The sequence below is a fragment of the Squalius cephalus genome (genome assembly GCF_949319135.1).
Source record: "Squalius cephalus genome assembly, chromosome: 2".
Taxonomy (NCBI): domain Eukaryota; kingdom Metazoa; phylum Chordata; class Actinopteri; order Cypriniformes; family Leuciscidae; genus Squalius; species Squalius cephalus.
Genome location: NC_137123.1, coordinates 21719444 through 21743230, shown reverse-complemented (window position 1 = coordinate 21743230; position 23787 = coordinate 21719444). Strand labels below are relative to the sequence as shown.

General features: G+C 36.5%; 1 protein-coding gene across 4 annotated transcripts in view; it reads left to right on the top strand.

Moving 5' to 3' along the window:
- The window catches only part of bcl9 (BCL9 transcription coactivator), a 108125-nt gene that overhangs the window by 60203 nt on the left and 24135 nt on the right, over positions 1-23787 (top strand). The window lies entirely within an intron of this gene.

Here is a 23787-nt window from a genome sequence, read left to right as displayed (position 1 = left end):
CGTCTAATAAGACATTTGCTTTTGACGATGATTATTTTGATGATTATTTTCACAGTATAGGCTAGATGTTACAGTGGAATTTACCTGCTACAAGTGAAAGTGAGTTTGTGAGAGAGTTAATGGGAAACTATGATTTGATTGTTTCTTCTGATGCAATTTTAGTGTCTTGCTTTTTCAATATCTGTTCCATTCTCATATTTGGCAGATGTTCTTAGTATACTGTATCACAGGCTTGGCTGTAGTTGTGGTATGCCCAGAGGTGACTGATGCTAGCAACCTACTGTCTTTTGATCAAAGATAACTGTAGGCATTTACAACTTTGAATTGTGTTGGCGACGCACTAATAAACTAATTATTCTCATGTTGGTTTTCAAACCACGAAATCTGCCAAAGCATATTTTTTCGGCCGACATTTAGCAGTGTAGTGTTGGAAGCTGGATATTAATTGTGACAGCGCACTCTGTAAAAAAGGTATTGTTGGTTTGAATTAAAGTAACCTTGCTTTAAAATTGCGTTCATTGAAACAAAAAATATTCAGTTAAATGCAAAGAAAGAGATTGCACTTTCTTCATTCGTTTACGGTCTCTGTTTATCAGTTAGTTTGTTTTAAAAGTTCTGTCTAATCAATTATTAAAGAAATGAAACGCTATACGTTAAACTATTATAGTGTTTACTTTTCTGTTATTAATTGAATGGAAAATGCGAAGTAAATCGATTATATTTCGTCAATAATTTTTGTTGTCAGTTACGGCTTGTTAGATCTAGCATTCTGCCCACTTTGAATCAGACAGAGATAAAGTAGTGCATAAGATTACAATGCTTTGAATTAATTAATTATATAATTTATTTGAATTAGTCATATTGATCGAGAGAGAGATTTGTACATGCGTCTGTTCAGTGTCTCTCTCTATTAACAATGAAACTGTGAGTTTAATTACTTCAAAATATCAATGTAACCCCCTTGTTGCTGAGAAATATGTTGCAAAGCTATTTTATTACTAAAAGTTGCGATCTCCGCTCTCTGTGTGCGAGTGACGTCTGTCTGTGTGTGTGTGAAATGAAAACAGCGCATTAATATAGAACAGTGATTAAACTGACTTGGAACTTACCTGCGAGTTAAATGGTTTTATTGCACATCTTCCAGCCAATCAGAATCATGTATTCAGACAGACCATTGTATAAATCATTGCTGTTGTCTTGCAGTGTTAAACCTAGTGTTGTTTGTGTTCTTTTGAAGGTAAGGAACTGTATTAAAGTTTGTGTGCAAGTGAGTTGGGACTCTGGGAATTTTCTCTGTGGATACCTACACAGAATGCAACCTGTAATCATTGCTACAGTCTTTGGGCAGATGTAATGGTCTCTCATTTGTTTTGAGCTGGATGGTCTCTCTGTATGTCTAAGATCTGTATGGTGAGAAAAGTTTATAGTGCTTGTTTGTCTGCGAATGGGGTTTGTGTGAATTATTTTCGATGTCTTGCCCGTTTGCTTGCTTGCTCTTTGATTTAGTACTATCCCCTCTTTCAGGTCTGTGTATGTTAGTTTGTGGTTTGCATTTCCTTTGCAATTCATAATTAAAGGTGATTTTGATAAATGTGCAGGAGGATTTTATAAACCCCACTGGCCACAGCGGAAATCCTGCCCTTTAACCGGAGCGGGTCATACTTTTCTTTATTGGTTGTCTTGTTGCCTGGGTTACCTCACTGAATTGTGAGTGTAATTTATCACTGACAAACTTCTAAACCCATGTTTTTTTTGGGAAAGTTTATAATGGTCGCAGTTTAACCTTTAGTTGAATGCGATATAACATTGAGTTCATAGGAGTAGTTTTGACCAAAAACCCAAATGCTTGTTTTGCATAAATTGGAAGCAAACAAGCAGGTTGCTTGTCAAAAAAAGTGCTGGTTTCTCCTGGAAAAATAGGATTTGCATGTGTAAATGTTCAGACTATGTTTTTGCTTTTCACAGAGAGGTAGGCCTATTTATTTACCTTTGAGAATATCAAGCATTATGTACTCATTTGAATTTGTCCCTTATGGTGATGATACACAGGGCAACTTTTTGAGCAATGTTGCAATCAATGGGCAACCAGGTTAAGACCCAGGGCCCACGGCCGATCTAAAGTATCCAGATAGAAATTTGTTGGCCATTCTCAATTAGGGCTGGGCAAATTTTTTTAAAATGTGGTCGATTCATTTTTCCCCCGATATTTATTTATTTATCGATCACCCAAAAGCCAGTATTAGTTTTTCTAGACTGTTAATAGGCTTTCAGCCTCCATGTTACAGCTAATGCTGTGAGATTTTATGTTTGTTTTAACTTAAACATAAAATAACCTGATCCTGTTTAATCAAGGCATGCGGAAATCCTGTCTATTCATTGTATGCATTTAAAATATAGAGTTGGCTTTTGTTTTAATGTACCCAAGTGTACCTAAAATTAAAAAGTTTAATATACAGGTTTGTGGCTCTTAATTTCTTTTTCTTAATTAACCGCTTGTAAACTTATGTTCTCTGTTCTGTTTTATGAAATATAGGATTTGTATTAAATCTATATTCATTGAGTCGAAGCAAGAATCGAATAGGGAATCAAAATCGAATTTAGACTTGAAAATCGAATCGAATTGAGAGCTTGCGAATCAAAATCGAATCAAATTGGAATCTGAATCGATACCCAGCCCTGTTCTTAATGGAAAAGTGCCCAAGCAACATCACTCGGCAACATTGTATTGTGATTGTGAATTAGGCTACATCCAAATGAAACCGTTTAGTGAGGTGGGGACTTGGTTCTATCAGGTGTTGATTGGATGGAGGCAGATTTGAATGCTAGCTTGCAGTTGGTTTAAAAAAGGGGTGGGGTTTAAGCCAACCAAATGATTGGAGAAGTCCGGCATACGTCACCAAAGAGAAGTCTGTCATTTCAATGGAAGATTGAGTTATGACATTTTCATTAAATTACGAACTCAAAAAAAAAAAAAAAAAAGTATGGCTGAAACTTATTACACAAACAATTTAATAATGTTTAGAAATTAGGTTGAATTTTAATTTCATGCCAGTTTTATGGTCCATACTGCCTTATGTCTATAAATGTCCAACTATCAAATTATGTCCAATGTAAATCCTTTACACTTTGCTAATAAATATGCATGTCAAAATGTCTATTTTTCTGCAATGTCGTTGCTGAAATGATACAAAGTATGGCAATGATAATCTCAGGTAATGTTTATGTGCTTTATTTGTTCTGATTGGCTGTGGTTTTTGATTGATTTTGTCACGTCTGGTGTGGACAGACAAATTGCTTGTCGCTGGAATCTTATCGTATCGCATCTGGTTAGGACACAATGTAAGTTGCCATTCCTGATTAAATGAAGACCCTGGTAGTGGCATATGTCTCAAATGTGTCTTCTGTGACCATGTGTGATCGAATTTTCTAACAAATGGGGTCATTGGTTTTTGATACTTGACAGTTGCACAGTTCTTGTTGTTCAACTTCTTTATACACTGGATTTCTATATAAGCTAAACTTCAGATGTGTGTGCTTCACATGATGTATAGAGATATAAGGCAAACTGGAGAGTTTCAGTGAAATCTTGTGCATACATGTATGGTCTTTTTCATAGTTTTCCAATTGGAGGGTTATTTCCTTTTTAAGCTACATGTAAATGGAACATTTTAAAACCATTGTTTTAGTGTAATGGTTGATTGACAGATGAGTGGGCTCTCCTGTGCTCTTTTCTTGGCTGCATCATTCAGGGTGCATTAGTGTACACTATGGTTTGGATCACAAAGCATTTTGGACACTGTGTAGGTCTGACCACTTGTAATCGATCGGATCACCAGAGACTGAAGTGGGTCTAAGATGCATTACTCCCTTGTAGGGCTGTCACTTTTGTGAAAAAATCCTGTTCGATTTTTGAGACATAATTGTTCATTGAATCGATTATAAAATCGATTTTCCATGTCTAAAGACGTTTCCATTTTAAACGCCAAATATGGGCAAATCCACAGACAACTAACAGGCATTAGGACGAACGTAAAGAGGGTGCTTGAGACGCACAAGTCTGCAATATTTCTGATGATTTATTGGCATGAAGTTTCGTGCACAATGACAAACTGGAGTGCAACATTCTCGGAAAACAATAAGCAGAGTGGACTGTCATAACATCAATGAAAAACATTACTGCAGTCTTCAACATGGCTGTGTTTACGATTAGAAATGTCAAACAAATTTAGGCGATTGTAGACCATAGCCCGAATCTGTATGCATGTGACTGTCTGAATACCGGCAGAATTCACATTTTTGTAGTAAAAAGAGAAACATTATGCAGAAGTATAATTTGCTGTTATGTGTGTGTGTGTCAGAGCCTGCAGTTGCTGTGTGACGCGCGTTCGCTGTGGGCGTATCGTGACGAGCTGGACGCGCTCTGAGAGAAGGCCGTTAAAATCGATTCCCTATTTTCGTTTTCGAAACTTGTGTTGGTTGGTCCAATCGATTGTGCAATCGATTTTCGAACGTAAAGTGACAGCCATACTCCCTTGTAGACTGGTGTAGATTGAACTCATTGTAATCTAATTCAGTTTATGTTAAAGGGGCACCAGGCAACTCTTGAGTGTTTTTTCTCTACGAAGCTCCCCCTAGTGTCTGGTAGTAAATGCTTTCATACACTCTGTCGTAAAAACGAACTGTTGTCACCCCACCCCCCTCGCCACGAGCAACCCAGCTGATCAGCTGTCAACCCAGCTGAGCAGAGGAACTGGCTATTTCAAAGCCAGTTATGTCTACCGAGGCAAGTAAAGCAATATTTTCTTTCCAACTGATGGCGATTTTTATTTTATTTTATTGTGTTGTCATGCATACTAGTATTTTTACCGGGAACGAACGATATGAACGAGGCGAACTACTGCTTTCGTGTTTGTTTGTTTTTGGGAGAGTGGGCATGAGCATAAAATATATATATATCGGAGGCTAATATTTGTCTAAAGTTATATTAGCAAGGTCTATAAGTTCATCTGGTAGAATGATGGTTTACCTTTGCTTGTCTAAGAAAACATCCGAACGTTTTTTCTAGCTCGATCATGATATGTGCAACATGTTTATTGCCTATTATCAGACGCGTTGACTTAGTGACATAAAATAAAAGTGTAAGTTACACAAATAAAACCGACAGAGGAACGGCCACACAACTACAGAAATCAAACGTGTTTGCTAATGACAATGCCTAACATCAAAGTTATAGTATCTAGCGTAACGTTACTAGTAAGCCCGTAACAGACAGCGATCATAATAAAAAAACTTTATGGACAATAGCAAACATCCTGAGGTCGCAATTACTTGAAATTTAAATATTAAACACAGTTTATTCCAAAGATACTTACAAGTGCAACAGCAATAAGGCCAGGTCAGCATCCGTTTTGCAGGCTTCTGTTTCTCTCAGTTCTCACCATTCTGAAAAAGCCGGTCCGATATTTAACTTTACTCGAGTCTGACTTATTGCTCGGTCAGTCTCCCGTTTCCTCTTTCGTTGGTCCTCCGACAAAGATTTCCTAGCTTTCTGCTTCTTTTTACAGGCTCAGCCATAACTAAATCTATCGTTGCCCTTTGCTTAGCTAGCTGGTGCTTGAATGGGGGCGTGTAATTACGTGTGCAGTGCCGTCAAGCAATTCGTTACATCGCGAGACCTGATATCACGCGATACTTCCTGGAACACGACCCGCGTCCCAAAGTTGCAAGTGAGTTTTTTCCGCTCTCGGGCACCAGGTGGGTGCGAAACCACCACCATTCAACCCGAAATAAGTAATATAACCATTCCACTGACTCCGAAGCTGTTCAGTTAAGGTTAAAAAGTTACCTAGAGCCCCTTTAAAGCAGAAGCCTGTACTTGGCTTGCATTGTTTATTTGCCTCATGGTGCTACCAAAATGTATAGTATTACCATTGCACTTTTGCTGTTTTTTTTAATTAATTTATTCATTTTGCCTCATTCTTTAAAGTACCGTCCCTGGCCCTGCTGCAGAAAAAAACAACAAAAAAACCTAACGCTGTTTAGCTTGTCTTGGCTGGTTTAAGATCAGCTTAAAAAAGTGGTCAGAACCTTTCTAAAACCAGCCTGCGAAACCAGCTGACAAGTCTGGGAGACCAGCCAACCAGCTTAGTTGGATTTTAGCTGTTTTTTTCAGCAGGGATGCAAATGACAATGTGCATGAATATGGTAATCAGTCACCACTATAGTGTAAATTAAAGTAATATCTGATTATTATGGTCCTGCTGTAGTACATTTTTGTAAGGAATTTTCTTTAGTCTTTTCCTTCTTTACCTTATTGTAGTTGGTTTGCTGGTAAGGTGTTGGGGAGTATATCTATTAAACAGTTCAGAAAATGCCCTGAAATTTAATTTGTAGTTTAAATTTGCAGATTAGAAGTGGAGTGTTGTGTAATAGTGTAATCATTGTCTGTTTTCAGAGAAAATCTAGCAGCATTAAATCGACCTGCAGTTCACCAACTCTGTTAGCCAAATTGTAGCCTCAAGCGAATGAAGAGAGCAAGAGCTTCAGACTCCTGCTAACCACATTTATACAGTGGTAAGGTGCACACATGTTCAAATATCAAGAATTTTAACTGAGAACCTTTTATATCAGTATTACTGGTTTATACTGATATAAAAGTATATAGTTTTTAAACGTCCTATCTAGACATACTTAACCCTCATCCTTTTGCACTTTTTGAATAACAATACTCATCATATATTAGCAGTAAGTAGGCTATTTGTTTTTTTTGGCCATATTTATCTGGATTTTTCTTAGCAAAATGAATCAAAATAGTCCTAGATTTATTCAAACTTTCTTTGACTTAAAACAAAATGTTTTTATTTCTTACCAAACGGTAGTTGTAACCGTATTTGTATAAGCAGTCTCAAGACTTTTTAGGACTCTTTTGTATGTAACCATATTTGTCTCCGAGAGTAGTGTTCTCAGTATGCAAGCGTCATTAAATGCTAATCATGGCCGCTGGGTGCTGTGCTGCAGCTATAAGCTTTTTGGTCTCATGGTTTCTCACTGATGACCAAGTAACCCTGTCCTGACACAGTCTCGCTGGCTTCTCCCCTACAGGCCAGCGCACCATCTGTCCACCCTCACAGCTGTCATCCAGAGCAGCTTTAAGGAAAAAGGCTCTTTTAATCTTTGCGCGAAACCATACTGCTTTGCTAATCTTGGTGTGCATACTATTTTGCCAAGCTTAATTTAGGAATTAGGTATTAAGATCGAGGATGCTCCTACCTTCTGCACAGACGCTGTGTGAAATTCATGCGGTTGTTTGCATATCATTCATGCTAATGTGCAGTGGGACTATGAAGTAACATTGATTCATGTAGACAAAGCCCCCACCCTGTTGTCCGTCTTGGTTTCCTTATTCGCCATGGATTTTTGGGTGTCAGGCAAACAGCAGAGAGTAGGAATGGGAATCAAAAGCAATTGAATGATTCTGGTTCTGATTCCTTTTTCATTCTTTTAGTACGTTTGAGTAAGTTTCTGTAGGTGATTTGGTAAGTCAGTGCAGTAAGACAAGAACCACACGAACTAAAGCTGCACAATTAGTCTAATCGTTAAAAGATCGCAATCTTGATTCAAACACCGATGCGATCTTAATTCTAAATGACAATGTTTTGGTTATGTCTAAGCCTTTGAGAAGTACGATCACAGCGGAACATTCAAATCTGCGTTGACACTAACCCAGAGAGAGCAGTTTTCTTGTATAGGTATGAAATGGCTTTTCAACCACAAAGTATCAGAATTTTTGTTCCAATCATTTAAATGATCACAGAAGTTCTGAGATTAAAGTTTATATCTTGGATAGAAACAAATAAAACTCTCTTTGAAAGTAACTTGACTCTTCAATTGAAGATGGTAGATATTACATTGTTACACCAGTAGGTGGCGACAAGTGACTGTTAAAAATGTGTCATTGAATCATTCATTCAAGAGATTCATTCAGAAAGGCTGATTCATACAGTAATTAAACAAGTGAAGTCTTTATGAGTGAGTCAATGAATCATTAATTAAAAATGATTTTTTTTCTTTTCTTTAAAAAATAATTTGAAAAATCGGTAGGTGAAATGTACCCGGATATCCTACTACTTCAAGATTCTGGACTGTGCATTCAATGGACACTTTACTATCCCATGAGGCCACGGTAGAGGAGTTGTAAATGGCAGTAACCTGACGCTGATGAATGTAGTGTCCGAATTCAGTGTTGTAGTGTCTCGCTTTTCGCTTCACGAATTCACGATCACACTCTCGTACTTTGTATATAGGGAGTGACGTACTATCCACAAATTTTACAAGATAAGATATTTGTCAGTGATGACCAGTATCTATTGAGCACAAAATCCTTCGCTATCATCTTGTCAGTCGTGTTCTTACTCATCTCACGTGTTAAGTGAAATCTTAACTCCTGCTGCGCTGTGCTGCGACTCTGCAAGGCGTGCTGTATGGAGCAGAGCAGGCCCTTTCAGTTTATAATTGTAGTATGACTAGCGTCTGTTGTCCAACTGTTCGCTAAATGGTTTTTATTTCTATAAAAAAACACCACGACACCGACTACCGCAGCAAGCCTACTGCAAATACAGTGTGAAAGTGTTTAAGAATTTAACTACTTTTAACCAATTTGAATTGCAGATGTCATAAGTCTCCTACAAATTAAAATATTTATTTTATTTTATGAATGCTGAACCGGTTTTGAGTAAGCTCTCCAGTGTCTTCAGCATTTGCTATCCACTGCATCATTGCATGATGCCATGCTTACCATATTGGCCATACTTGAGTCTACATTGGAAAGGTGTTAAAAGGTTTCTAATTTGCCTTTGCCAATTATTGGGTACTGCTGACCTAAAGCTGTGTCATTTATGGTGTATGTGTTCATAGTTGCAGCCTCTGTGGGATATGGAGAGGTCCAGCTGTGCCAGCTTACACCCACCAAGCCAAGAGCAGTTTGGGCCTGAGCATCTGTGTGCCAGTTCATAAGTGAATGTGGGGGGTCTGTGTGCCAGCCTGCTAAATGGACCCGAATTTGACAGTGTCATTTTGTTGGATGTCTGTCTGTGTTTTTGTGTGTGTCCTGAAAATCTGGAATCTATATGAAACGGATTTGCAGATTACACATGTTTTTTTTGCTAGTTAATGTGAAGTTAAGCATGGTTAAGCAAGCTGTTAAGCATGGGTCATGATGATCAAATAGTTAAAGCTACAATATGTATTTTTTTAGCCGCTAGGGGTCGCTAACCTCTTACAATAACAAAGGCGTAGGTTGATGACGCATAAGCGGAATTATGGAACTTGTCATCATGCCGATGGATCTAATAATGTTTATGGATGAGTGAATACATTGATGTTTTTAACATGACTGTGGTATGAAGCATGGTGCGATTGCTAATGAGAGACAGATATCAGCGCCACACGCGAGTCCCGCGAATTTGACGAATTAAACTTGTGAGGTAACGCAGCGCTGTTTCACTTGGTCTACACTATCATACTAAACAGCATTTGAGTGTGTTGAAAGTTATAATGTTATTCTATGTGTTAGTTTGTTGGCTGTATGAGACTAGCGGTAAGCTAGATCAACATTAGAATAACATACTGATCATATTCTAACATTTCATCATGTTGAGCTATATAACATTTGATTTGTTTTATGTACATTTGCTCACCTGTCTAATATAGTACATGCAAGAGCGGCGTCTCTGTCTAGTCGAAGTTAAGCCTGGTTCACACGGGACGATTTTAAAATTGTCGGCCGATTTTCCAAACCTGAGAGACCCCACACATGGCGATTAAAAAATCACGGGTCTAACAGTTTTAGTCGTACAGTGTGTGGTGCGCAGCCACATGGCAAAATCAACACATCACACACGAACCGATTTGACTCCCGAGCATTCCCAGGTCAGATGGGAAATCTCGCAAAATCCCTCGAGATCAAACGTGACTTCAGAGTTAATGCCGCCGGCTGTTTTGATTTTGTTTCCCGGTGCTTCCTCGCCGCCTCGTCACCTCGCTTTGATTGGCTACACGCCACAGTCCACAGGCTGCGTGCTCATTTGTTCCCGGGGGACACCACACAGAGAAATCGGGCCAAAAAAATCCCCGATTTGAGATCGGAGCGGTCCCGACGTCCTTCCGAGCAGACGAGAGCAGTCTTAACACACCACACACGGCAGGAATATCTGATCAGATTATTTTACGATAATCGGAGCATCCTTAAGATTGTCGCAAGGGGTGAATCGGGGCTAAAATCGGCCTAATTATCCTGCCGTGTGAACCAGGCTTTAGTCGCAGACGTGGAGCTCTCGGGATCTCGAAAACGCCACGCTGATATTGATCCTCGTTTTAGTTCACCTTTTGTCCCAAAGTCTGCTTGCCATGGTACTTTTTGAACGAAACAACAGCATGAGCGTGCCACTAGACTTTACACAGTCGTCCACGTCTGTCGCCATGGTTACTTGGCAGTACGAGCGGAAACCAGGGATAATGCGGATATTACGTCGTTAACAGGCGACAATGACCAGGGACGAGCCATTATTTAAAATTGGAATTTCTCTGCAATTAAAAATCTTTGGAAACTTTTGGGATATTGTAAGTACGCAACTGCAGGAAATATATTTTTCATTTTTCATTTATTTTGGTTTGGTCATTTACAGATCATTCAAACAAATCATTCGAAACGTAAAATACAATAGATGACCAGGTGCAGGCAGAAGCTAAAGCTTATTGTGCCTGCCCTTAACTTTAGAATCATAAATGCAGCACATTAATGACAACATCTGTTCATAAAATTAACACATTAGTGGACCATTGTCCACACCAGAAACAAGCCTATTTAATTAATTTTCATTTTGTTGAATATTTTTCCATTATTATTCTCTTGTAAATATTTTTAAACTGAAAAAGAGATGTGGCTTGTTTTAACTCATTACAGCAACTATTCCATAATTTAACTCCTTTATTTGATAAACAGTGTTCTCTTAATGTAGAGTGTACTTGTGGTTGATTAAATATACATAGTCCTCTGAGATTATAATTACTTTCTCGCTGGGTAAACAATATTTGCAAGCATTTAGGAATTTTATCATGTTTAACTTGGTAAATAAACTTTGCCGTGTACAGATCGACTAAGTCATAAAACTTCACAATTTTTGATTGAAGAAACAGTGAATTACTTGATGAATTGTAAGATGCATAATTAATTAATCTGATAACCTTCTTTTGTAATAGGAAAATTGTATTGGTTCTAGTTTTATATGTATTTCCCCATAATTCGATACCATACGTTAGGTATGGTGTGACAAGTGAACTATAAAGTAAATGTAATGCATTTTTGTTCAAAATATATTGCAACTTATACAAAATTGCAATCGTTTTTGATACTTTCTTTTGAACGTTTAAAATATGCGGTTTCCATGTCATTTTACAATCAATAATTACTCCAAGAAATTTTATATGATTTACTCTTTCTATTTCATTTTCGTTAATAGTGATCCTGATCTCATTATTTATCTCTTTATTACTAAATACCATAAATTTCGTTTTATTTAAATTTAGTGACAATTTATTCAAATCAAACCAATTCTTTAGTTTATATAATTCTCTCTCTACCACCAACACAAGCTCTATAGGATTTGGGCCAGAACAATAAATTGTTGTATCATCCGCGAAGAGAATGAAATTAAAAACATCCGATACTTTACAAATATCGTTTATATATAACAAAAATAACTTGGGGCCCAAAACGGAGCCTTGCGGAACCCCACAATTAATTCTCTGTAAGCAGGACGCAACTCCATTTAAATTAACATATTGAAAACGGTCTGTTAAATAATTTTCTAACCAAGAATGTACATTTCCCCTAAATCCATATTTTTCCAGTTTATGTAATAATATTCTGTGATCGATGGTATCAAAGGCTTTCTGTAAATCTAAAAAAACTCCGATTGTATGTAATTTTTTATCTACTGATTGTGATATATTTTCTACCATTTTAACAACTGCCATTGTTGTTGACCTATGAGCTCTGAAACCAAACTGATATTCATTCATTATATTGTTCACTTCAACATAGCTATCTAATCTTTTAACAAATAATTTCTCTAATATTTTTGAAAATTGTGACAACAGCGAAATAGGTCGATAGTTACAAAACAAATGTTTGTCGCCACCTTTGTACAATGGAAGAACTTTTGATACTTTCATTTGATTTGGGAATATACCAGTTTTAAAGGATTGATTACAAATATATGTAAATGGATAAATAACATTTTCAATAATATTTTTAACCATAAACATATCAAACCCATCATTATCAGTTGACTTTTTATTCTTGCAGTCTTTCACTATTTTCAATATTTCATCTTTATTGGTTGGGTTTAAAAAGAATGAATTTGGACTTTCATATGTAACCCCAATTTCCATTCCATTGTTTGGAATGGGTACAATTTTCTTTGCTAAATTATAGCCTATATTTACGAAATAATCATTAAACTCTTTAACTATTTCCTCCGTACGACGTATTGTGTAGTTGTCTTTATTAAAGTAATTAACACTATCCATATTGCAGTGTTTTTTATAAATTAAATCATTAAGTACCTTCCATGTTCCCTGAATGTTTTGTCTATGTTGTGTCAACAATTTTGTGTAGTACTCTTTCTTACTATTTCTAATTATATTAACTAATTTATTCTTATATGTTTTATATTTGCTTTCAGCATCTTGTGTTCTGGAATGTATAAATTTCCTGTATAGTAAATTTTTCTTCTTGCAGGACTTTATAATTCCTTTAGTAAACCACGGTTTCTGCATATTACATTTATATGTTATCGTTTTAAATGGGCAGCATTTGTTATAGATTTCTAATAATCTCTCTAAAAAAATACCATAGGCTTCATTTGGATTTTCATAACTATAAATCTCATCCCAGTTACACTTATTTAATTCCATTTGCAGTGTTTCAATTGCTTCAGGTGTTCTATGTCTCACTGTTCTTGAATATATAGTTGGACCTGATGGTGGTTTAAACACATTTTGAAAACATGCAAAAACAGGCAGGTGGTCACTAATATCGGTCATTAAAATACCTCCATCAATTTTACCAATGTCATTTGTAAATATATTATCAATTAATGTTGCTGATACTGTTGTTATTCTTGTTGGCTTTGCTATCACTGGGAATAATGTACTATTATAAAAGGCATTAATAAATTCTGTGGTCTTCTTATGTCCACCTGGATTAAGCAGGTCAACATTAAAGTCACCACAGACAATATTTGTCTTATTTCCATTTGAATTGAACATGTTTCCTACAAACTCATTAAAAATATCCAATGATGAACCAGGTGTTCTATATATACAACAAACAATTATATTCTTTTGTTTTTCCATATGAATCTCAACAGTAACACATTCCAATATATTTTCAATAGTGGTTGACATACTAGCCATTATATTGCATTGCAGACTTGAGTCCACATAAAGAGCAACTCCACCTCCTCTCCTATCTTTTCTATTCATTACAAACATTTGATATCCCTCTAATTCTACATCTGCTAATTTGTCTTCGTCCAACCATGTTTCAGAGACAGCTACAACACTAAATTTTGGGAGCAGGTTCAAAAAGTCTTTGATTTTTGAAAAGTTACTCCGCAAACTTCTACTATTTAAATGTATTACAGAAAAGGTATGTTTCATATTCACTCCTCTCTTAAACTGTTCTTCCGTATAATAGTGACAATTTGGCTGACTACACAAATATTTGTCCGGATCAATATCTCTTTCAATATCATACTTGCTATAATTTGTATCATCTATCTCGACACCTAAATGTAATATATTGTCATCATCAATATTACATACTGCCATTTTTTTAAAATAGACTAATGTAACAAAAGCAAACGTAAACTAAACTAAATACTCTACAAGTCCGTACGATAGTCCTCATGTCCATTAACAACAAAAGAAGTATATCTTCATAAAGTTCATCACCCATTTTTGCAAAGAAAATTGTAATCTTCTTATCCTGAAAAGTGGTCTGATCGACGGTATTGAATAGGTATCTCATGCAGTTTGCAATTAGAGTTACTTGAACTGTTCCAAATCTTTTGTTTCCCTTACCGTGATCACCTTTGATTCTTCTGGCATCCCATTTGTACGGACAAGAACACGACCATTTCTGGTCCATGTCGCCTGTATCTTCTTTTGTTTCCACAAACTCCTCGCTTGCCTCGCAATATCTGCATTCTTTCTGGTAAGGTGTTCGTTAATATACACGCCGCTTCCCCTTAGCTTGCGTGCTTGTCGCAGTAGGTCATCCTTGCGCTTTCTGTTCGCAAAGCGAACTATTATCGCCGGGTTGGCAGGCTTTTGCTTACTGGGAAGCAGGTGACAAGCCGATATATCCTTCGTGTCAATGATGATGTCCTTTGTTGCAAGAAAAGTTTCCACTTGTTGCTCCAATGTTTGTAGCTCCTCTGCCGGTGCGTTTTCCCCCTCCATAGCGCGCCCGGTGCCAGCTGCAGCTACTCGGGCGTAACTTCGGTGCTTTGTTTCCAATCCATTAATGATTACTTCGTCTACTCGCATATACTGTTCTAGGTCATCAATTCTTCTCTCTAGCCCATTTATGACCTCGTCCTTCTCCGAAAGAAGTACTTTTAGATTCTTCACTTCATCCAACAGCGTCACTATCTTAGCTTGCTGCTGCGTCAAGGTGAAGATGTCTTTAGACATAGAGTTTAACGATCTCTTGATTTCTTCCAGCTCATGGTTTACTTCCACTTGTGGATCTATTCTCTTGGGCGGCATGTTTAATCCAGTTGAACATCAATAAATGACGTATAAATATATACATATAAATATATAAATATATATATATAAATGACGTGAAAATATATCACACTGTGTTAGTTATTTTTGGATATTTTATTACAAAAACGTTACATATTGTACCTTTTAACTGCAAACTCAAAAGAATTAGTCAGTTCCCATTAACTTTTTTTTCTTTTTGGTTGTTTTTTTTGTCTGTACAATAAAAATAATTGGGGTCCAAAAAAACAACACATTTATTAAAATATCATCTTTTGTGTTGTTTTATGCTACTTGTTCAGCATGTAATATCATCTTGAAACTTTTTCCAGAAAGTTTTGTCTTTCTCTATGTACAATTATTTATTATTTTTGTGATAAGGGATAGTATCTTCTTTAGATTCTTTTATTTATTCTTCTTTAGATAAGGAATAGTATCTTCTTTATTTATTTAGCCAATTTTTATCCTGTTCTTGCCATGGAAATAGCTTTACTTGCATAGCATAAAACAAATAATTTTTTAATTTTTAATTTTTAACTTTTTTTAATGTTGCAATGCCTAAATTAACTTGTAGTTTGATTTTATTTTTTAGGCTTTTTTGTTTTGTTTTGTTTTTAGTGTCATGTCATATAATTATTAGCGTATAGATATAGTCTAGAATTGTAGTGCCAGTGTTAAATATCACTGAGATACCACTACTATAATTGTCCGTTTTAGTAATTTTTTGCCATTTTTATTATTTTGGAAAAAAAGTCTAGTTTCTATAAATTTTATTTAAGTTTTTTTGTGATTTAGTACATGGAGTACTAAATGAAAATCTATTCAGTGCTTTCTTAAGACAATTAGTTGACTAGTCTTTCAAGTGGAGTCGATTTTGAAAATGTGTAGTGGCCATCTGTACTTTGTGTATTACTAAGTACTAAGTATTGTATAGTGTGTGTGTGTGTGTGTGTGTGTGTGTGAGCATGCTCGTTTTCTCCAGTTGTGTGTGAATGCATGCATGCACGTGCACACACTTACGTGCCAGTGCACATCACCCTTCTCACCAGCTGGTCGTCTGACATCATGTCACCATGGCGCCAGGCCTTTGGCGGCCTGTAGAAGCCTGCAGCACCATGCCAACAACACACACACACACACACACACACACACACACACACACACACACACACACACACACACACACACACACAGAAACAGAAGTTTAGTCTTGCATTTAGGGAGCAGGAACGCCATGCCAACTCTGGTAGACAAGCAGGAGAGCCTTCTACCACAGACACACACATACACACAGGAGCGAGTGTGATCCATGCCAGCGGTGGTCTCAGATCAGGAGAGCTCACTTCACTAGACAGACACAGACACTCCACTGAACAAAGGAACGTACACGGCCAAGAGTGCAGCGCTGCATTTAGAGAGAATGAGGAGGAGAAGGGAAAGAGGCACTGAACATTTGTCTACTGTTTAAGTTCGCTGGGTTTAGCCCAGGCCTGCACAGTTTACGGCTAATGCGTTTGGAATATGTTCAGGTGCTGTGGAGGAAACAGACACACGCCTGATAGAAATGGCCATTTGAACATCCAAACAGCATGTGGGTATTTTGTAGAACAGTGTTTTTCAGGCTGGGTCTTTTTGAGTTAAATTGAAAAATAAAAAAGCAGAAAGCAAAATGGTAGAATACATCCATAAATACATGTTTGCATTGTCTGTGAACAGTTTGGGGGCCTTCGTTGAGTTATGTTATGTTAGGGAAATCCTGGTGTAAAAAGGATATCTGTCCTTTTTTAAGATGAGAAATACCACAGTTTGATCTTAACATCAGCCGTGTTTCCATTACCCTTCAAATTGCGCAAATTAAAAATACGCCCAATGGAAACACGTCAATTTTGCAAAAACTCCCATATATCGCAAAAACGTTTTTACACTCTCATGAGATGGTTTTTCAGGCAGTTCGTAAAAGGAATATTTCGCAAAACTCACCTGGTCACCTGACGTAGATGGTGCGGTATGTTTGGACCGAAGACGAGACAGAGTTCTTCATTAAATTCATAAAAGACAAAAGAATTACGGGAATACTGGATTCTAAACCACAAAGAATATGAGGGATAAACACCCAGAAATACCACATACGTGCCACTCACAAGTATTCCAGGCTTTTCTTGCCATTAATGCTTGGAATGCTCGCCTATGTCTCCCATTAAAAAAAAAAAAAGGCCAGTGCGCAATGACTGCGCAAATCTGTAATTGAAACGCGACTACTGAACTCTTGATTTGGATGAGGTCTCTTTGCTTCTTGATTTCCTTGATCGCTTTCTTGTTGTGATAGCCAATGAATCGGTTTGGCCAATATATTAGTCTATTGTTTGGCCAATTAAAGACAATTGACCAATAACTGTTAAAGGTGAATAAATGGGAGTTTAATGCTCATTACATTCTAAACTTTTGTTTCTTGCGTAGAAAACAAAAGAATATATCCATAAATAATATCCAATCTGCTGTTTTGCCATGCAAGTGGAAGGGGGCAAGATAATTCCTTTGTCAACAATATAGTTCTATAATCTTTTATTTTTATATGTTCCATTTTAAATTCTGAATTGTATGTAATAAATAAAAATCAGCTGAGTGGGCAGTTATTAGCCAAGGCCTAGTGATGCTTTAAATATTTTGTTGAAACCATCATGATGTAGTCTCAATTTATTCATTCAAAGAATGAATGAATGAATATTATTTTGACGGTGTTGACTCGTATTGATTGAGTGATAAAAAAGGAAAAGCTTAGTAAGGACGAATTGAATAAATAGAAATCGTTTGTAACGACATAATGTCTTCAGTGTTCTTTTTTATTGTAAAAAAAGTGTTGTGCCGGTAGACGAGTGTATCGACGATAGTCAGAGATGTGGTAATTGGCACATTTTCCAATGAATGTATGTTGTTGTCGTTGTCGTCGTCATCAGACGAGTATTGTGAAATTAATATTAGTATCTATAATTCATTTGCCTTTCCTAAGTTCTTAACAAAATCACAGCATAAACACTTGCAACACCGACACTCGCATATGAGGATTGAGGACCTCCTCAATGACAATGTTATTAAAACGACTAAACTACATCAAAATAGAATTGCAAGGTTATATATTCACAAATTGTCAAGAGTGCTTGTTATAAAATAGCACATAATTCTTATACAGTTGTTTATTTCAAGGCGAAAACGGCATTGTTGTTTGTCAGCATTTTGTGTTGTTTCCATAGTTTATTAACAAATCATTTTAATGACACTAATGAAACTACAATTACAAATTATTAATAATATATTGACTAAAAGTATATAGGCCTAATAACAGTCTTTAGGTCCAAACAAATATTCATCAAAGAAAATCAAAAGCAGCTTCAAACACAGACTTTAAATAAACACAACTTGTTTAACAAGAAATATTGATTCGTCTCATTTTTTCCCACTGTCATTAATGTATGGTCCACAAGAGAAATATTAAGCCAAGAAATTAAGATGGTTGATATACCATTATCAGCACTGAGCTCTTGTGTCTGAGAGTATTAAAGTGCCATGCAGCATAAGATGTCAAAAGCTCAGTTTTTTACTTTCACGTTCAGGGAATAATTGACTGGTTTGAGACTCCCTTCACTGGCATAACTCCGATGCAAAGCTTGCAAAATGTATGTGGGCTCTCCTTTTGGGTGAAATATTTACGTGACGTGACATTTTTCTTCAAATCCATCTTTGCTTGCAAAATGATGATAATAACATGAGTGAATAAATAAATAAGTAAATTAAGTAAATTAAATCAAATTAGTAGACTATTGCATCCCCCGCACGTGTGATAATATTGTGTATCGGCGATCTCAAAGGCTGATGATAGGACTGTATGACTGGAGCGTATCGCCCAACACTAGCCCAACTGTGTCATCATTGATGATAATAAGAAATGTTTCTTGAGCAGCAAATCAACATGTTAGAATGATTTCTGAAGGATCATGTGACAGTGAAGACTGTAATGATGCTGAAAATTCAGATTTAACATCACAGGAATAAATTGCGTTACAGGAATAATTTTTCACAATATTACAGTTTTTTTTTACTGTATTCTTGATCTAATAAGTTAATAAAAGCATAAAAGACTTCTTTCAAAAACATAAAAAAAAATCTTACCAACTCAGTAAGTGATCCTCTGAACCGATTCAGCAAAAAATAATTCCTGACACATTTATTTTTTTATGCATTTGCTCCAGTTCTAAAGAATCAGTGAAATGTCGCTGTCAATCCCAAACACTGATTGCACGAAGATTCATTTAGTGTGATTCTAAGAGTTTGAAAAGAATTTGATTAGATTTGCTATCTTTGAATATAGTATGTTTTATGCTTTCTAGATTGAACCCTGCTGGCCTTAAATGCTTTTCAAGAGTGTGTTCTACTTCCTTTGTGAGGGCCAGAGAGATACAGTACACTCAGGTTCAGATGGGCAGTGAGAGCAAGGCTTATTTTTGTTCCACAGTTCTGGACCGAGACAGAATCATTGCCTTCCAGCAGCGGGGAAGCCTATAGGTTTCTGCACCAGTCTTCCCTGAACACATAAACTGGTTTGTTGAAGCATGTGCGGAATTCTATTGTGAAAGCTCTGTGCAGGGAAAGGTTAAGTCGTACCATGTCTGCTTGCGTCACTGTCCTCTGATTGAAGGTAGGGTGTATGTGAGTTCGCACACAAAATAACCTATAATTTGAGGCAACATTATCTGACAGACTCATGACGACACCCAGTTGAAGCTTTTGTTAGCACCTCTTGTTTGCTTGTCTGCCGTCACCTAGCTCGGTGCGGATACAAATTTTGTAAGCCTTTAATACATAACTGTAAAACTGTTATAAAGATTGACTATAACATAACCCTGGGCGTAGACACGGGCAGGTTGAAGGATGTTTTTCAATGCTGAATGAGAAAAGCCTTGATGTGATTGACAGGAAACAAGGAAAGGCGAGGAAAGGTCGTTAATGTTTTGTGAGATTGTTAAAAAGTTATAAGTGTTGTTTATGCTTTCATAGTGGATTTAAAGGAGCAATCAACCCATAATGAAAACTTCCATTAATAACTCACTCTCATGATGTACTAAATGCTGAAGCGGAAATGTTAAACTTTTAGTCTGTTGGTTTTCTATTGTATAGCATTAGAAGACCGATAATAGTGGGTGTGAATGGTAATGGATCACAACGGACAACTAGTTGTCTTACTAAACTGACTATTCTATTAGGGAATAAGTTACTTTTTTAAATTTTTTTATACAAGTTTCAGTGACAGGACTTGACATGCTGACAGCTTGCTGTACTTGAGGTGTTTGGACAGTTTACACAGTACAGTTATTTACCTATTTTTATTTGATGATTTTGGACATTTTGCACAGTACAGCTATTTTTTTTTTTTTATATATATATATATTTTTTAGTTTCCATCCATGCAATCTCCAAATTGCTTTTCCTAGCCTATGTAGGGACACAGGGATGTTGGAGCAGTATCTTGGGCCGTAGGCAGGGAAACGCCCTGATTTTTTTTTTTATTATTTATTTTATTTTTGGTTTCTTTTTAATCTTTTTCTTTTTTATTTCTTTTTTTGTTTTATTTTACATTTTTATTTAATTTAATTTTTCATTTAATTTTTATTATTTTTCATTTTATTTATTTATTTATTTTATTATATAATTTTACTCATTTTTATTTTGCCTGAACATTCTTTAAAAGGGTCTTGTTCTGTTCCACAGAAGAAAACAACATATGAATTAGAAACTACATGAGTGAGTAAACCCCTGGTCTGGAAAGTTTAAATGGTTATATGTGTGTTTGTATGTGTAGGAGAAATTGAAACATTGTGTTGATGTGTTTATCTTATACACAGAACCTGCTTTTGCAGTCACATTATGTCAACGTCTGTCTCTCACTCTCTCTGTCCTTAAACACATTGAAGTCACACTGTGCTGTGCTGGTGACCATAGAATAATCTGGATTCTGCAGCCGTTCGGCCTCTGGTAGTGGCTCATCATCACACTGGAGCTTGTACTGACTGTGACTTCCTTCGATGATATGGCCAATTGATGTCACATTAGAAGAAATAATTTCACTGTTAGAAACGGCACAGAAATGGTTCTCATGTGGAGATGCACAGTTTCTTCTGGTTTGATTTGGTGTAATATTCTGCTGACCCAACTAAATGCCTTTTTAAAATTGATGCTCACATTTATTAAACCAAAACACCATGCCCGTTGAATCGTGCACATGCTTCAACAAATAGCGTGCAGGAAACTTTAGTTCACAATACCACCCACCTTTGCCACTATCCAGTTAAAAGTAGTACAAATAATAAAATGTCGTCATAATCAACTTAGGCTTCACTGGACTTGGCAATGACAATGAGCCAGATGCAGGAAGATTCTTTTAACGACTCTGGGGAAAGAGGAAACTGGATGTTGATCAGCTCCTGTTTGGAGTAGGAAGTGACCTCATTATATGAGGATGCTTCTGATGGGATTTAGAGTGTCACTTTAAAACAAAACAATGCGTCATTTCTTCACGCCGTTGTATTTCTCTGCTCTTTGTCTGATTGTGGGCTTTGAAGCATAGTTTGTGGGCGACATGTTTTTACCAGTGCTTAGAACCTTTGATAAAGTTCTTTCATGTCTTATTTCTAAGTTTATTATATTTGGGGACACCCACACAGATTCACACTTTCTCTTTCGCTTTTATTCATTCACCTACTCTCGAACTGCAAGGTACAAGCTTGCAGACTTCATCACGCTTGGAATAGAAGAGCCCCTCACCTGGTCAATGCATTTAAATGTGTCTACTTTGCTGTATTTGTGCTTGTTCCAAAGACTTTACATGTTAGTGTGGTGTTTTTTTTTTTTGTTTGTTTTTTTGTACCACTCATGCTCACCAGAAAAGCAAAGTCGCTCAAATTGACCGCAAAGACCCGCCCCCTTTAGTTACTGTTGCTATGTCCGACAAGCCACGCCTCTCTCACGCCACATCGTGTTCTCACGCAGTGAAAAATACATCGCGGAGCAAAGAGGACACTGACAATACACTGACAGACAGGACAAATCAGTTTACTTTTGATGTGAAACAAAGTCTCAACTTTCAACTTTTTTTTTTAAACCAATTTAAACAATAAATACCGTTTTGTGGCGGTTTAATGTGTCGTGACAGATCACTGTAGAGCCTCAGTTAAAGCTGCTCGTGAACTGATCATCTCTTCCTTCTAGTTCATTTATAGCATCAAATAAACATTAATGAACATCAGAAGGAATGTTGTTTTAACCGCGGAAAGACATCAGTACACTCCGTTTTTCAAGTTCAAATCCTCCAACGTGAATCTACTAACTTTCCTGACTGTTTTGTCAGACAAAAATTAGCGGATTCGGCGGATGGCGGATTATGATTGGTCAGATCGCCTGTTATCACTGTAAAGCTGCTTTGAAACAATCTGTATTGTAAAAAGCGCTATATAAATAAATGTGACTTGACTTGACTTGACTGATCCGCCCCCCTGTAAGCCTCTCACATGCTCTGATAATAATATCTTTCTTGGACTATACTTTATTTTGATAATTGGTCAAAAAATAAATAGTTAGGGCCTATCTGATTCTGTTGCATAGAACTGAATGAAGAATAGGCCAATATATTGATATTTATATATTTTCTCTCCCATTTTGGTGTGGTACTTAAAATAAAAGTGTGATTATTTTATTGTCTTGTATTTTTTAAAATTCAGATTCAATTAAGTGTAATAAAAATAAGAAGTCTAATATACAGTTATACCAAAAAAACTAATTTAAAATAAGAAATTCGTAATTATTAAAAAAGGTCATTTTTGTTTCAGCCAAGTGCATCCAGAATTTTCGTTTCGGTGCGTCCCTAATTTCGATACGCATCGATACTGAAATATCTGAAATGGTTCCAATACTCCTTTTCTGCAGTATTGATACAACGATACCATCTTCTCTTCGAAGGCGAATTGACACACCTGCCTCCTTTCACTCACTCGTCTCATTCGCTCCGGTTGAATAGTGCTTGTATTGCACATCATTTTAATCATTCTCGCAGGTTTCACACTCACACCGAAAGCACCCGCACCACTGATCTATATAAGTGGAGCGCACGTAAAGCCGCCTCAAACAGCTCGAGAGTGCAAAATGTAGTTATTTTTCGTGGCTTATTGTGCTTAAACTGTCAAATACACGCAAAACAATTTTAAAATACCAGTCTTGGCGGATATTCAGGTGAACAGTTATGTAACAGTATATTGGATCCGTGCATAAACTCAAGTCATGGCAGCCTAATATACCTTTTGCTGTCCGAGAGAATCACTCGCTACTCTTGACCTAAATAACTTTTGTTAACTTTATTTGTAAGCATTAATCTGTATTTAATTTCTACAATGAAAACTATCCAGTGTTATTTTACATTTGATTACTATTAGTATTTTTATTTATTTATTTATACAGTTTAGAGTTACAGGGACAGTGCACATTAATAAACATTTATGTCAATGTGCCAGTTTAGCCAACTTGGCTAATTTTCAACTGTAGTCCCTGGGCAGGAGTAATGTCAGATAAAATACATTAAAACAAATTAACAATACTTATACATACAGTAGACCACATTTCATAAGAATACATAAAGTACACTTTAAAACAAGGACAGCAAAACATAAAACAAGGCAAAGCACGCTTCAGGTGATTTGAAATGGCTACAAAGTATGGGCACACACTTGATTGTCTTTTAACCATGATTTTAAGTTTAATTTTAAATGACCAATATGAATCACAGTCTCTGATAGACGTAGACAAACTGATCCATGTGTTAGCTGCTCTCACTGAAAAAGCTGAGTGTCCAAAGGCAGTTCTCCTCATTTGTATTACACAATCCCCTCTTGCCACAGATCTGGTGTGTCTAAC